This window comes from Prinia subflava, assembly GCF_021018805.1.
Source record: "Prinia subflava isolate CZ2003 ecotype Zambia chromosome W unlocalized genomic scaffold, Cam_Psub_1.2 scaffold_32_NEW, whole genome shotgun sequence".
NCBI classification, from domain to species: Eukaryota; Metazoa; Chordata; class Aves; order Passeriformes; family Cisticolidae; genus Prinia; species Prinia subflava.
The window spans coordinates 892,229-904,380 of record NW_026960609.1 but is presented as its reverse complement, the minus strand read 5'-3'; the positions used below and the strand labels follow the sequence as shown (position 1 = coordinate 904,380).

Sequence of the window (12,152 nt, the reverse complement as noted above, 5' to 3'; positions counted from 1 at the left end):
TATTGGCATTTATAACACTTTTCAACACAAATGTCAAAATTGCTTTTAATTTTCAGCCTGGAATGTCAAACATAAGTTCTGAAAATAAATCCATTTGCAATTCAGGCAGTTTTGCTTTCATATTCTCTATCACAAAAAAGTATTGCATTTGTTTGCACTTAGATTTCATCTTAAGTTTATTTGTGGGTGTATCAAAAAAATGGTTTTTTTCACATCTGGCACCCATTTGAATTTGTAATAAAAGACAGCTTAAATTTTTTAAATGTATTACAGAATCATTAAGGTTGGAAAAGACCCTCAAGATTATCAAATCCAACCTTCGACTGAATACCACCATATATCCAAGTGCCATATATACTCATTTCTTGAACACTTTCAGGGATGGTGAATCCACAACTTCCCTGAGGAGCCTGTTCCAATGCTTACCACTCCTTCAGTGATCCAGGAGTTCTGTCGGACTAAAGAGGTTGAAACCAAAACTGCTAGCAGATGAGACTCCTGGCAACCATGAGAACATACTTATAAAGAATTCAACTTTTTTTGTAAACCTATATAAGTTACTCATTTTTCCCTGGGTCATATCTGAAACAAAAATTCATAGCTGTGTTTCCCAATTCAAAGCTATTCTAGAAAAAACCAAAAGGAGATTCTGAGAAATCATTTTTACAAAAAAAAAAAAAGAAAAAAGAAGAAAAAAAAATTGCTAATTATTTCAGTGAATATGTTGATGTGCCTGGCAGGCTGTTCCACAAAGTAGGGATGCAAACACCATGACTGTGTTCTTTAAAGGTCCTTCACAGAAAAATTTATCATTAGGATACAAAGACATAACACAACCCCAAATCTACTCAGCTGATAAGTATCAGCCTCCTCTCTTGCCTTCCTGTAGAAAACAGGCCAACCTTGGCTTGCTTTGCTTCATGGCTTAGCTCAGACAGATAGCCACAAATCTCTCTGGACTGTTCCTTCAGTCTTTCAGCTACTTGGTTTAGGCAGAAGCTGGATAAAATCCAAATACCATACATGCAAACATGTCCTGGACAACTGATTTTGTTTGACCAGTAAAGAACAATTTTTAGTGGCAAGACTAAAGCTAAACTGTTGGATCAATATAATAGGAATTCTTTTTCTGTGTCTATTTATAAATACATCCATATCATAGAAAAGCAGTAACGCAATTCCTATTTCTCCAATATACTTTCACATGCTGGTGACTAATGAAAATAGAATGATAAGAAGAATTATCGCCCACTGATTGCTTCTAGTTTAAGCTTGGGGAGGAGGGTGTATAAGCCTTCACTTTCACATTCTGTTCCTTCAGCTAAACATACAAGGCTTGGTCTGTAGATCTGTATCATGTTAAATATATATAGCTCTTGAGGTGGCCATAGTGCTGGGATATGCAAATCCAGCTTTGAAGTCTACACCTCTTCCTGTTTTTAAACAGAGTCCTGAATGTTAAGTACTGCACTGAAGCAGATGGTACCTTACAAAAGAAGCCATTAAATAGCTTTAATTTTACTGTATCCATTATTGTACATGAAGGTAGAAAATGCTTGCACAATTATGTGGATGAATGTGCAAATTATGTCTCTTCTTCGCACTTTGGACAAGTCCCTAAGGTTGCAAAATCTGTGTTTTCCTTAGCATAAAAAAGGTCCTTGCTCTATTAGGAACAACATATGCCCTTTATGCTTTACACAGAGATAGCCAGGGGCACACCTGCCAGGGTTCCTGTGGCAGGCAACAGCCCCAGGAGAAAGCTGTGCTCCCTACCCCAGCTGGGCACAGGCTCTGCAGCCCCACAGTCCTGATGCAGTCCTGAGCTGCTCTGCACTCTCTGCATGGCCCAAGATTAGGACTTTACTATTAAGACTTAAACCAGCAAAAGCTACTGGGACACAATCAGCAAGTGTCTGAAAAGATCCCTATGCATCAGCTGCAAACAGACTTTCAGTCGAAACATCACAAGACTGATAAAATAACTGTGTTTAATGGGGCATGGCAAAGTTAATTCTGAAGTCCAGAGGCTCCTTAGTAGCTGGAGACTGGAAAGGCAAAGGGACGGAGAGGTGGAGACACTTCTGGAGCCACACCTGACAAAACTGCAAAAGCAACTGCAAAGTGTCTGAAACCAAACTGACAGACACAAGCTCTGGGAATCAAACCACAGAGGGATGTTAATGCTGCTTGGTCCCCAGTGAGCTATTGTAAATGAAAATGACGACTGCCAAGCACATTGTCCAATTAAAAAAGGCAGAGCTCAAGAGACGGGTATTTCTAGACCAGTCAGACTGGATCCCAAGAAGCTACAGTGCTAATTTACTTGTGAAGAGAGCTGGGTAAAACAATGTACTGTAATAAGAATTTAACACTAACTGGAACAATCTTGGGAAGCTAAATTCACTTTCTTTTCCTGGGAGATTCCACAATATGATTGTTTCATTCTCACTCAAAGTCTGTTTGATATATTCCACTTTCTCTCCTAGGAAATAACATTTTATATATGCTGTTCCTTTCCCACATATTCAAGAACTTCTGGTTTTTTGCACTCAGTTAAGCTGACAGTGGTTTCTGGCACCTTCTGTACTGCAGGTACAATTTGTTCATTACTCTGTGTTGTCCTCAGACATCACTGAGTAATGCAGTAATGTTGTGATGTCTGCATGTGTCACCAGCGTGACTGACAATCCCAACCTCCCCATAAAAGCACAAGTCTAATCCTCAATTTGATAATGCATTTTTAACAAAATAATGTATTTTGTTTGGAGTAAACCATGCAAAACTTTCTTATTTTGAAGTACTCAAACTTCTTCTTGTTGCTAATTAAATGCTTGTCCCCATCAGCCTCCCCATAGTTTCAGCAACATAATTATACCCCCATCTCTCACAACACAGCTAATTTGTTAAAGCTTTGTATAAAAAATGTCAATTACATAATCAGAAATTAAAAAACATCCCATGATAATTGAGGTTACTAGCACTAACAAATATAAAAGCTCTGTGAAGGTGAGTGATTCCCAAGCAAACCACAGTTTTTTAGTGGGACTGCCTGAGTAGGCATTACAATTAATGAAAAAAATCAGGGGAAACTGAGACTAGGTCATGAATAATTGTTTAACCAATACAGAGCTAATTAATTATTTTAAAATAACTGTTTGACCTGGAAAAGACTATGCAGAGAGTATTTGTTACAGAAGCTCTGTAAATTGGAAGATATTTTGGAGTTACAGTAGTTGTGGGATGTGTAAAGATAGAAATGCTTCTACTTTATATGGAGGATGAGCAATGCACTAAAATTGCACAGGGATGTGCTGATATAGTTCTTAAAATTAAAGAACTTTGTTCCACCATTATCAAAAACATTCAGCAGAGAACATAGTTCTGGAAAGCTGCATTTCAAGCATCAGAGAACAGCACTTGCTTTGAGATGCTTCATTTTCAGTGAGACATTGAAAACGTTACATATACAGTTACTCCTAATTGTTTTGGATTATAACAGTAGATGACTGTGCACCTTAATTTGCCATAACAATCATTAACTAGATTTGTAGCAGTTGGTGTTTTCCATGAAATGAAGATGATCAGGTCAGTAATGAAGGGTTTGCCATGTGTTTGCAGCTGGGATTTTATTTGCTTTATTAAAACATTCATGCTCACACCATAAATGTTTTCCCTTACTCTAATGACTCTAGCCACTCCACCAGCTGAGCATTGCTTCTAATGGACTCAGGTTGGATAAAGACTTAAACTCTTTTTTGGTTTTAATTTTTTTAAAAACAAGCTTCTAACCTAAAAATTATGCTGTATTAATTAAAAATATTACTGGTCATTGGGTTAAATGCTGCAAGTAGCTTTGCCACATCTGAGCAAAGAGGTGACAGTGGGACATTCTCTGCAGGGTACAGGAGGGATTATGTTGATTACAGTCAGAGGAAGAACTAAATCAATCCCTCTATCACTTTTGGTACTACTTACTTAGCACTGTTCTTCTAGTTACCATAAGAAGTCATACAGACAAGTAATAATGTAGAATTCTCAGTGCAGCAGGGAAAGGTTCCCTCATAGGGAATCCGTGCACTGATGACAATGATTTACCATGATATAAGGGTTTTATAAATCTAAAATGTAATTGCGAGTCTGGAGAAAATCACCAGACAAATGGCATGCCATTCCACATCAGAGCAGCACAGGGAGCACTGGCAGTTTATTCACGTTGCTACAGCATCACAGTACCTTGTTACATAGACTGAGAAATGCTCTGAAATTCTGGTAAACAAAAAGCCTTGTCAATGCTGTGCAACATGACCTTTAACTACGAACAGTCTTAGAGAAGTTTGCTTACAACTGTGTTTGTAATCAAACCGAATAAAGAATTGTGCTGGGCTTAATCCCTTTCCTCTGGCCTTAATTAATCTATAGTGTATAGTTACCAATCACAGCATTGATTTTCTCCCATAGATTTCTAATATAATGTATCTTCAGACTCTCAGGCAGAGTATCAGAAAGAATTTCACTCTGGTCTGTTCATTGGCATGTTGTTGAAATCAGGAAATATAAGTCTAAGCCTGAAGAAATACTATGGTGACAGAAATGCAGTAAAAAACTTTGTATACAAAAAAAAAAAAAAAAACCCTTACAAACAGGGTATATAAATTGGGCAGTAAATGAATTATAGTTACTTTTACCCATTTAATGATTAATGGCCATGAAAAATTGATGTAAGTACATATATTTATCATTTTCTGAGTTCATGTTAAATCTTGAACCTGGGGGAATGTGTACTTAATAAAGTTATCCAGAGCTCATTTTGAAGTTTCAAGGAAGGTCAGCCATGCATTAAAATGTTATTGGGGGTTAGATTTGTTTGTTGGGTTTTTTTTCACTTATAGAATTTTTCCCCATAAGTTGCTAGGAGACTAACTATTGGGTCCTTAACCAAAACAAAGAAGTGGTCAAAGGAGATTGTATCACTGGGCTAACCTACTGTTTTTTGGTCTCTGGGAGTTTCTCCTAGAGGGGGCACATAACGCGAGGTTTTGGGGGAGGTAAAAGACAGATCTAGGGGCAGTTTGTTTCTCTTGCTCTCGGCATTGGAGAGGACAGTCGGGCTGCTGCTCTCTGCGGAGAGTTCACGGTCATCACTCCGTCCCGTCCTGGGAAATCTACCATCATCTGCTCATCTGCTCAGGTGCCCAGGGATTCTGAGCTCGCCTCCTCCTGCCCTGCTGAGCCGGCCCTGCCTCCACTGCTGCTGTTTTCTTTGGCACTGCTTTGAGGCTTTCTGCTATGCTGTAGCCCTGCACTGCACTGCCCTGCCAGGACATCCCTGCCATTCCAGCTACCATCGCAGAGCTCCTGATCTCATCCACCAGCCCGGGACTTTGCACCGTTCCAGCTCAGCCTCTTGGAGTCCTGCAAGAGCACCGAGATCAAACTGCCCTGGGCTTTGTGAAAGAAAGCCCTCGAGGTTTCTGGTTCTGTTTATTATATTATTATTATTATTACTTGAGTATAGTATTGATCCATTTTTTCTGGTGGTTTACACTGTTGTACTCCAGATGGGCAACTAGGGAAGTAATTTTTCAGTCAAATCTGTGGTGAATTTGGTTCTGTGCAACAGAACAAATCAGGCTAAACGTTTAAATATCTATGGGAATACACAAGACAGAGAGTCAAACAGACTTGATTAACATAGCTAGTTTGATAACCAAGATGCCATGGCAGGAATAAACAGAACTGTGAAAATTACAGGAGATGGGATTACACCTGCTTACGGGAAGAGACAAGATTCAATCAACTTCTGCAAGCAAAGAATTGTTGTAAAATGCATGAGTTTTCTGCGTGATTTTTAACCTGATTATTGTAGTAGAAATTATTAACCTGTTTGAAATAGTATATAAGCTTTTGGGAAACCTGAGTAAAATCGAATTCTGATCACCGAATCAGTCTTCCCGTCTCTCATCAATCCCCAATAAATATCCATCTGGTAAACTATGAGGAAGAAATAATTGTGCCAGGGTGTCTCAGTTTGAAAGACAGGTATCTGCTAGGGAGGGGCAGGACTTCCCTAGGGATGTGTTGTATTTCCCTGGGGAATGGTTTTTCCCTCCCCAGAGACCCCTGGAGTCTGTAACCATGTAGTTTAACCCTTCCTCCCCTTTCTGACCCTATTGGCTGAATTCCAACTATCTCTTCCTTAGCAGGAGTCTAGAGAAGGCCCTGTTCTTCCTCATTCATCCTCTTTCCCCCCTGGAAACCATCGGGAATAAATGTCTTGGACTACATCTGGGGGTTAGAGCCTCTTTTGGAATCTTTTGCCTTGTCCCTGAAATATTCCTCCAAAGCCCTCTAGGATATGAGCTAGCCTAGGAACTCTGGGGGGCTGCAGGGGGAGTATTTCAGTTGGCACCCATCATAGGTTTTTATGCAATATTAAAAGCCCAAGCAGAAGCTGAAACCCCTATTTCGGGGTCTTAAAAGCTCTTTGGGAGGTTCAACTACCTTGTCTCTTATCAGCTGCTTTTTCTAGGGCTATAAGTGTGGGGAAGGGTCCGTAGCTTGCTTGGAGCCTGATTTGAGTGGACTCAAGACAAGGACTCTTGACGATGCTAATACAGCAACTATGGTCCTAAAGGACATAGGTAAGTCCCCGTGTTGCGGTTACCCCAGGAAATAACCCCTAGCTGGGGGGGAATTCTACCTTTGCGATCATGGAAACCATGGTGGTGGGTGTGCTAGGACCCAGCAGTCGCCTGGTTTGTGTTAAATGCAGTTTGGGTTTTTTTTCACCGAACAGGACCTCCGTCAGTCCGGGGCCCCCCTGGCCAGCAGAGCCCATGTTTTGGGGTGAACACGGTACGGGACGGGTCCCATAAGCCAGGCTAAGGTGGCGGGACACCCCCCAGTGCCCTTGGAGTCGGGAACAAGTGGCAAGAGACGCTCTGCCCAGCGCCGCAGTTCGCCCCGCCCACCCCACTAAGTTACAGCGGCGAGACGGAACAGCCGTGCAGTTTTTGTGTCTGGAGGTAGATATTGGACAAATAGCTTTTAAAGACATCAGAAATATGGCCGCACAGCTATCTGTTCACCAAAAGAGTGTATTAAAACAGCTTAAAAATATTTTAATAATGTTAGAATCACTAAAAAGTTAGTAACACATTTTGTCTGCTGGCTATCATCTGAGCTTCCAGAGTCTGCTTTTCAAAATATGGATTGTTTCATTTTGGGATGAAATTGGACAGTTACTGACTTTTAAAGTAGAAAATGGAGATAAAATAGCTTCTCTATTTATTCCAATATTTTTACAAGCTCGCAAGCAGTTGTTAGACATGGAAAAAAGCAGTCAGCCACAGACAAATTCTCCACATAATCCCTTTCCTGATTCTCCTACCCGCCCCGCCTCCCCACCCCCCGCCCCCCCATATCCCGCTCTTGATATCGGAACATCCCCCTTGTACCCTTTTACCACACCTAGTTTTTCTCAAGAACACAGTTCTGACTGCTCCAAAGGTGAACTGCTTTCCTCCCAGAGCCCTGGCAATGTGGCAGGCTCCCTGGGAACTGCAAAAAAAGTGCTGGAGGGCAATGGCGAATCCCATGTGCTTGCCCCTTCTTCCCATAACCCTTTCTTCCCCCCAATCCCCGCCCCTACTCCATATCCTTTGCCCAATCCCGTTGTGCCTTCTGCAGTCCCACCCCATCTCTCCTCCCAGTGCCTCCCTCCGAGCTGCTGCGGGAGCGGAGAAGGGGGCGGGCCCCCCTCAACACATGGCCCCGGCGGGGGGGGTGATTTCCTCACAGCAAGGGGACATGAGCAGCCTCTCCCGGGACGCCGGGAGAGACGGAGAGAGCTGCCTCTTGCCAGACTCCAAGGGATTGGGGAGGGTATACCTCCTATTTCCTTGGGCACTGGGAGAGCAGCGGAATTTTGAGGAACTGAGGAAAATGTTGATGAAAGCATTCCCTCTGTAGCACCTGTCACTTATCTCGGTAGGAGAAACAGCACGAGGGCTTATCAGCCGTTTTCCTATCAAGATAAAAAGGAGATCTGTAAAATACAGCGAGAACTTGAGAGATCCGGTGAGATTTTCAAAGGAATGATGAGGGCAACCTTCAATCCAAATAAGATGGTACCCAGTGACATCAAAGACTTATTTAGATGTCTGTTATCTCCCTCAGAGTATGATCTGTGGGAAAGCTTGTGGAAAAGAGCTTTGAAAACACTACTACATGAGATTCAACAAACTCCTGGTGAAGCAAAAGACAGTGATGGACATGTGTCATGGGTTGACATTTGACAAAATGCCAATGCACCCATGAGGATATATTTTACCTAATGAACTCCTGTGAGATGTGGTCAAGAACAGAGCAGAGCAGGCCTACTTCTTGAAACAGACAGACAATTTATTATATTACATAACAATGGACAATAGAAAAGGAAAGAAAAACCCAGCCACCCAAAAGCAGAAGAGAAAACCTCCCAAAAACACTGCTTCTCCTCCCCCCAATTCCATTCCATACATGCTCACTCAGTTGACTCCGGCACATTACCTTCATCTACTTGCTTAATCCCTCAACAACCCTGGGTTCCTAATCCAAACCATCATCCTTTAAAATTCAGACAATCCACATTCCATCCAGGACGAGAGGAGTCTCTCTCGCACCACAGACCATCCCCCCACAGGAAACACAGGTCCACCATCCCGTGTTCCCACGTCACCCATGGCACTGCCTGGAAGGGTCTGCCAGGGTGACACCCTCCTTTCCATGTCCGGCACTCTCACTGCCGTCCATGGACCTGCACTGCAACAGGGCTCTTTTTAAGGATGTTTTGGCCAAGTACCAAAAACCAGCCATCTTCTCATTTTGGGACTCAGGTCCCCCCCATTTACCCCTGGGGCCGGGGGCTCCACGAAGCAGGCCAAAACGTCTCTGGGTTTGAGCCAAAAACATCCACCCAAACACAGTCTTATTTATAATCAGGAGGGTCCAGGGTCCGTCTATGGCTATCATTATGCAAGAAAAGTCCAGCCTCATAAGCCACTCCTCTTCATTCCGGCAATCGAAGGGGCTTCTTTCCATCTCACATTACCCTCTCGGTCCCAGGCTGTCCTCTCTCTCTTCTAAAACCACCAACTATGAGAATACAGCGTCCAGGGATAACTCTCTTCTGCCTTAGAAAGAGTTAAAAGCTTTATCTCCCACCACCAAGGTCAGGCACAGGCGATCGCAGACACTGCAGTTCTCACAAGCAGCTCCAACTCGGCACCTTCTCTCTGTGGGGGGAGGAGAGAGACGGGACCGGGGGGGGGAAGGGGGGGGGGGGGGAACGGGATGGGACAGGGAGGGGGGACGGAAGGCACCTCCAAAGTTCTCCCTCCACCCCTCCATTCTAGATGGAAGCTGGACCAGCTCCACTCCAGCTCCCTCTGTTCCCCACCCCGAGGCCCACCTTGCTCAGCCAGGCCCACCTTGCTCCCCTCCCCCACCCGGCCTACCCAGGCCCAGGCAGGGGAGAGGAGAAGACGCTCCCTCTCCGAAAGCAGAGCAGGAAAGAGGGAGTCCTGCTGGGAAATCCGGCTTTTAACCCCTCGTGTCCTCAGAGGCGTGTCCACCCTCTTAGTGGCCAGCAAAGGTGCCAATAGTCAAATCTAAAGACTGATTGGTTTGACCACTACTTCCAAAAAAAAAACTCACTTCCCTTCAAACCACGACAACATGATATCACACATGATCACCTGTGTGGTCAAGGTGTCTGGCATTGTCCAGAAAAACAAACTTGAGTGTTATCCAAGCCAGTTTTAGATAAAATCTGGACGCTTGAAGAGAAAATGTTTTATCAGCCACCAACAACTGAAGTTAAGGGCAGTTATGTTAACATTAAACAGTTTCCTTCAGAGAACTTCTTGCAGTTTGTGGACTATCTGAGAACACAACTGGAGCTGTTGCAGCCGTGAGGCCTGGTAGGCCTCTCTGGCGGTCAGTCGCCTAAGGGCAGAAATGCCTAGTCATGGTGACTAGGCCAAAATAACCCTTCTCCCACGCTCGGACCCTCTCTTATCTCCCTGTAAGACAATAGGTCACTTTCTACCCCGATTAATACTATTGGACACCTTTTCAAAACCTCGGTACCCTATAAAAACCCCACTTTTCCCCCAGCTCAGTAGAAGAGCTGTCCCTGGAACCCTTCACGGAAGAAGCTAATAAAGATTCATCTGTGGAAACTCATACGGTGCTTATCCTCTCTCTCCCTGTGTCTGCTAAGGCACCTTAGCAAGCTTATGAGCTGAGAATCACTGCAAAAGAGCTGATCACTGCTAAGAGCTGAATATCACTGTAACTAAGCTTGCTAAGTGTTGCCTGTGCCTGGGAGCTTTGCCGGAGTTGCTTGGGCAGGGGGGTACGTAGGTGCACCCCTAGCCAAGAACAACCAAGGCAGCCGAGACCGACCGAAGCTACCGGGAGGAAAACAAAATGGAGCGACAAGTACTAGGTCCGGTGGTGCAAGCAGAATTGATTAAGGAGATGGCTCAGAGGAATGCTAATGAGACCTGTCATAGAATTATTCTTAGCCTTCCCTTCAAACCATCCCCTAGTCTTTTGCAGATGACAGAAGCCTGTACAGAAAAAGCAGAACTGTTCAGTGCACCTGAAAGGAATCCAAGACTGGCACACCCACAGCCTACGGCAGCTGCGGTACCAAATCCAAGGAGGCAACCAATGTCACCAGACCAGCTGCAGCACATCATCTGCCTCTGTTGCAAGAAACCAGGACACTTTGCCACAACCTGCCCCCAAAACCAGAAACAGAAGTTCAACAAACAAAAACCTGAATTTACAGCGCGTACCCGCTGTTGATACAACTATGCACAAAGATATAAATGTAGCGGGACCCACACTGGCGAATGCCTCTCTCTTAACAAAAAAGGAGGAGGATGGGTCACACGGTGTGGGGGTGCAGAAAAATAAAATTGTCAAATGTTCAAGTAACAAGGTTTGGCAGCCGCGAGGCCAATTCAGGCTCGTGACTACCAAAGGTTTTCATTTCAGATCTACTGATTGGAAAGTCATTACAGTGGACCTGTCAAACATGTCACAGGACCTGACCGTTTACCACACGGGACTGGAAAGTGAGTATTTTGTTATTGGGGACACAGCACACACACCCTTGGAGATTGAGGAAGTTCCCATGACTATTAAGGGAAAGATAACAGGCCTCATGTTGTTGGCACGTTGCATGCATCCACCCTTTTACCTGGTAGAGGGGCAAATCCTTGCCCAGGAAATTCCTGTTCCAGTAGAGATCACAGCAGAAGGAAAATCACCAGAAGTCTACTGGGCAGAGGTGGTGGAGAGGATAAACCCTCTATGGCATGCAACCTAGCCTGTGGGTCAGACCACTTCCATGTGGAAGGAGTTCTGGACACCGGCGCATATATCACGATACTGCCGCAGACCATGTGGCCATCAAATTGGGAATTGCAACCTGTGGCTGGCAAACTTCAGGGCATGGGAGGAATCACATTGGCAAAGATTTCAAAAAACATCGTGCAAATTGAGGGACCTGACAGAAAACTGGCAAGTGTCCGTCCATTCGTTGCAGACTATAAGGCCCCTCTGTGGGGGAGAGACACCATGTCCCAGTGGGGAGTCCAAATGGTGATTCTTAAGACACCCCAGGATTTTTGAAAGTAGGCACTGTGGAACGCCCTACCCAAAAGTTAAAGTGGTTGGAGAATACCCCAAGGTGGGTAGCACAGTGGCCTTTGAGTAAAGAGAAGCTCAAGGCGCTTGAGGAGCTCGTGGAAGAGCAATTGGCTCAAGGACACACAGAAGAGACAACAAGCCCCTGGAATTCCCCAGTCTTTGTAATAAAGAAACCGGGGAAGGACAAGTGGAGGTTGCTCCATGATCTCCAGGAAACAAAATTGTAGAGGACATAGCACCCCTCCAACCAGGAATGCCTACTCCAACAATGCTCCCTCGAGACTGGCAATTGGCTGTCCTAGACATCAAGGACTGTTTCTTCCAAATTCCATTGCACCCCGAAGATGCCCCACGGTTTGCATTCTCGGTTCCCACTGTTAATAGACAAGCCCCAATCAAATGTTATCACTGGAGAGTCCTTCCTCAGGGTCTGAAATCGGGTC

At 44.3% G+C, this 12,152-nt stretch overlaps 2 long non-coding RNA genes across 3 annotated transcripts; one reads left to right on the top strand and one right to left on the bottom strand.

Annotated features, from left to right (window-relative positions):
• Positions 1-4,966: 4,966 nt before the first annotated feature.
• Positions 4,967-7,178, top strand: LOC134565049 (uncharacterized). Its single transcript, XR_010083761.1, has 3 exons — positions 4,967-5,470; positions 6,533-6,644; positions 6,800-7,178. It is a non-coding gene; the product is annotated as an uncharacterized LOC134565049 (long non-coding RNA).
• A 1,207-nt stretch (positions 7,179-8,385) lies between these two features.
• LOC134565040 (uncharacterized) lies at positions 8,386-10,171 on the bottom strand. Of its 2 annotated transcripts, none has more exons than XR_010083758.1 (2): positions 9,455-10,171; positions 8,386-9,278 (listed from the first exon to the last, which is right to left on the bottom strand). It is a non-coding gene; the product is annotated as an uncharacterized LOC134565040 (long non-coding RNA). The 2 variants fall into 2 exon arrangements; XR_010083759.1 differs by having other exon boundaries at positions 9,501-10,171.
• Positions 10,172-12,152: the final 1,981 nt, after the last annotated feature.